Genomic DNA, 4,371 nt, shown 5'->3' with positions numbered 1-4,371 from the left:
GTGAGTGTTCACCTCAAGTGAGGATATGGTTAACAGATGGAGGAAGCACTTTCAAAGCCCGTAACACTATCAGGTACATGTGCAAATCAATTTAAAGTTGGTACCAATTGCTATTGTGTCTGTGCCTAAAAGTCTGTATGAAAATGTTGCTGTATTCACAATCTACTTGACAGATATGTATTATATAGAAAAGTATAACATTGTCATCTAAAATATAATTTTTGTGGTCAAATTGCATCTGGAGCGAAGTAATACACATTTAAGATGTTTAGTTTGCTCTTTAATTTATTTTAAAAACAGTTTAGTTGCTTATGTGTGGTCCAAGTGGCAAATCAACAGAGACCTTGTGCTTCTTTGATTAGAAATTCATGTGAATTCGCTGAAGTTGGAAGGTAAAGCATCTCTGTTCAGAACTAAAAACTATGAAAGCACGTGAACGCAGAATGTGAACTAAAGGATTAAGAAGCTTTGAACACAGTGAGAGTGCAGGTGTCAGATGCTTCAGAGGATAAAGGCACCAGGATCAGCAAGTCCACTGGTATTTTCATGTAGTACAGGGTCAGGTAGAGGGTGAACAGTGGACAAAGGATGTTCCTAATAAACTCATGTCAGACTGTTTCTCTTCCAGACCCTCGCTGCTTCCACCTCTTCTCAAATTTTTAGTTTTTGTCCATATTCCCCCTAAATTGCATGCACGCAAATCCATGATAGCTTTCCACCAGTGTTAAACAGCATTGTCTGCACATATGATGTGGCTGTTATCTGAGCTCTTAATTATTTGGAAAGGGCAAATGTGGATATGTATGAACAGCATCACATGTGAGATACAATATGCAAAACATGTTGTATATTAGGAGGATTTTGGTTTTGTTAAGTTTAACTTGATTGTGTGAAATGTACATGTATTTGTTTCAAGTAAAATCAATATATATATATATATATATATATATATATATATATATATATGTGTGAATTTTAATTAATTAATAAAGTATCTATCTATCTATCTATCTATCTATCTATCTATCTATCTATCTATCTATCTATCTATCTATGCAGTGTATATATATTTATTGTAGCATGTATCCGGGGCCCTTGCCTAGCTGGGATGCTTCCATGCTGGAATGACATGGGGGAGCAAGTGTGGCCAGAGCGTTACCTCCCCCAGGATGGTAGATGGCAGCCCCCTGGGTTGCAGTGGTGCTTCGGACTCCCGCAGGGCTTATTGGGAGTTGGAGTTTGGTGCAGCCTTTTTGGTATCCGTGGGTGCCGCCAGTGAGTGCTCCAGCAGGAGCTGCTGAGCCTTTTTGGGCAGTTCTTCCACCACACCTGGAAGTACTACCGGAAACTAGGTCATCAAGCACCTGGAACACTTCCGGGTGTGCCTTGAACTTGTGTCTCACTCTTGTCTGTGTCGGGTTGAGGTGGCAGTGTCAGCATGGTGGTCCACAATATATATATTGGGCGGCACGGTGGTGCTGTGGGTAGCTCTTCTGCCTCACAGTTAGGAGACCTGGGTTCGCTTCCCAGGTCCTCCCTGCGTGGAGTTTGCATGTTCTCTCCGTGTCTGCGTGGGTTTCCTCTGGGTGCTCTGGTTTCCTCCCACAGTCCAAAGACATGCAGGTTAGGTGCATGGCAATTCTAAATTGTTCTTGGTGTGTTGGTATGTGTGTGTGTGTGCGCGCCATGCGGTGGGATGGCTCACTGCCCGGGGTTTGTTACCTGCCTTGTGCCCTGTGTTGGCTGGGATTGGCTCCAGCAGACCCCCGTGATACTGTAGTTAGGATTTAGCAGGTTGGATAATGTATGGATACCCTGTATATATAAAAGAGTGACAGAAGATCATCGAAAAAATTCTATTTTTGTAATATATAAAATTCTATATTTTTCATTATAGTCCTACTTCATTTTGCTTAGAATTCCTTGTCTTGTGTTTTCTCTGCAGGCTCAGTAGTTTTAATTTATTTCACAAGATTATTCCCACAGCCTCCTTGATGACTGACACTTGAGTGCTGCCACATTGTATTGCTTCAGCTGATAAAATCTCAGAAACACAAGAGACAACATATTAATACAGCACAGTTCCTTTTCTACTCTTTAATAAATGAAGCAACCCATTGTGTAAACTGCACAGGAGCAATTGACACTGAATGCTGCAGAGATTGCCATATTGTAAAGCAGGTCCTGAGTGGGCTTCATGTCCACTATTAACCCCCATCCCATCTGGCTGTGTGGGAAAAGTGAAACCATACAGGATTATGTTGTCTTTGAGACCCCAACCTTTGCTGCAATACACAAGTTAAAAAGTCAATATGATAATCTTATGTCATTACAAAAAACCTACCTATCTCAGAAATTGCTCTAAAAGTAGCACTGACACATTTTATTCAGAGACTTGCTGTCTGTATCACCTTAATGCTTTTTCTATTTATAATTAATTGCAATATCCATTAAGAGTTTATGAAATGCACCTTTCACCATGTTTATTTTTAAACTGAATGTGACACACACACTCTGATTCCCTCGTCTTTTCCCTTCACAAGGGATATTTATAAACACCTGGGAAGCAATTCTGTTCCCTCTTTGTAAATTATTTGGACTTGATGGGCAGATTCCATACCTTTGTGTCAAATAACTTTTCTAAGTAAATACTGTAATTTGGCCTCTGAAATCTCTCTTAGCATATAAACACTTTACTAACTGCAACATTAATATTAAAAGTATATTTTTATTAAAAAGGTGTTGTGCATTTCCTGAGGAACTCGGATCCCACATTAGACATATGAAATCCTCTGTGTTTACAAAGACACTAGCAATTTTATTTTTTTTTACATCTATTGTAAGATTGATGAAGACATTTGATCCAATGTTTGTGGTGTTTATATTGGACATGTAAATGTAGCTTGAGCTGAAACATTCATGTTTCAGCTTATGTGAAATGTATAGGCCACACATATATTGCGAAGTATGATTAGATAGTTGCCCACATATTATTTTATTTTTGCTGTTGTTCAATTTTTTTGTTTTAGAAGAAAAAGCTCATCGTCTAACTGTGGTGATTCAGAACACAAAGACTATGCCTTACCATTTTTTGACGTGATTTCCTTCACTCCATTCAGACAAGAACTTGGATACACAAAAGAGTTGTGAGGGTATGGTTCATTAACATTTGTTACTATAGAAGTAATTTTTAAATGCACTTAAGATTATGGAATACCATTTGTGCAAAACTAAAATAAATAAATGGCAATTATGAAATACTCATTTGAAAAATAATAGAAATATAGCTATCCATCAAATACACAATTGTAACACTTAATTTCACTTAATTGTGAAATACAATGTCATCATTTTATTTTGGATCAATAATGTACTTACTTTATATTTAACTGTTGCAAGTTTTATTTAAAAAGGCCTTACTTTTAAATATTTTTCTGAAAAAGGACATTTCCAAATGGCTCTTATTTCAAAACGCCTCTTTTCATAATGGTTTAGCCACTTGTCAAATATCATCAGACTGAAGCTATTCCTTTCGGTTATTCCTTTACCATTGGTTACTTTTGCCTGATTGTAGGCTACCAAAGATCTCCAGTGCTACTTGCATTCCAACTGGAAAGGACATGGAGGAAGTTAAGAGCTGGGATAGTTAGCTTTCCCAACGAAATAGAAAGAGATAATTTAACACATGATGGTATTTTGATGATAAAATGGAAACCCTTTAGATACATAAATGTTCCTCTGTTAACACTGATGAAGAAGCCGTTAGTAGTTTAAGACTGATTGATCACCATGTCTGTATAGAAGGTGCCTGTGAAGAAATCACATAGGTACACATCAATGTTGAACGTCTAGTGACATGTCTCCAGATGAACTACTGTGCAGACACAGTGCTCAGTTGACCTTAAACCTCTGATATTTGGAAGAGCACTTACCCAATCTCAATCGAGCATTCTCAGCATATCGTCAATTCGTCTTAAAGTAGTGTCATATTGTGACCGACAGGCTGCTATTGAGATTGGTGGGAATATATGCTTGAGTGACAGCGTTCTCATTTGACATGGCAGGGGAACCCTGCATTCTACAGGCATCAAAAACATTCAAGAAGACAGGTGAAGACTTTCAGGGAGAGGATAAAGAGAAGTTCCAGAGTTCAGTTCAGGAGTTGTGGGGTGTTCTTGGTAGATTGTGGAAAGTAAGAGAGAGGGAATGAAACAATGGAGGTGATCGGAGATACAAACATTATTATATAATGGAGAAGAAATAGCATGATACTAGCATTGTCTTGTCCTTGGTGTGTATTTGTTATTTAACAAAGGGCTTTCATGTGAATCATAACAGCACAAAAATGAAACTAGGTCATTAGGCTTTTAA

This window comes from Polypterus senegalus, chromosome 4 (genome assembly GCF_016835505.1).
Source record: "Polypterus senegalus isolate Bchr_013 chromosome 4, ASM1683550v1, whole genome shotgun sequence".
Lineage (NCBI taxonomy): Eukaryota > Metazoa > Chordata > Cladistia > Polypteriformes > Polypteridae > Polypterus > Polypterus senegalus.
This window is presented reverse-complemented; position numbering follows the sequence as displayed.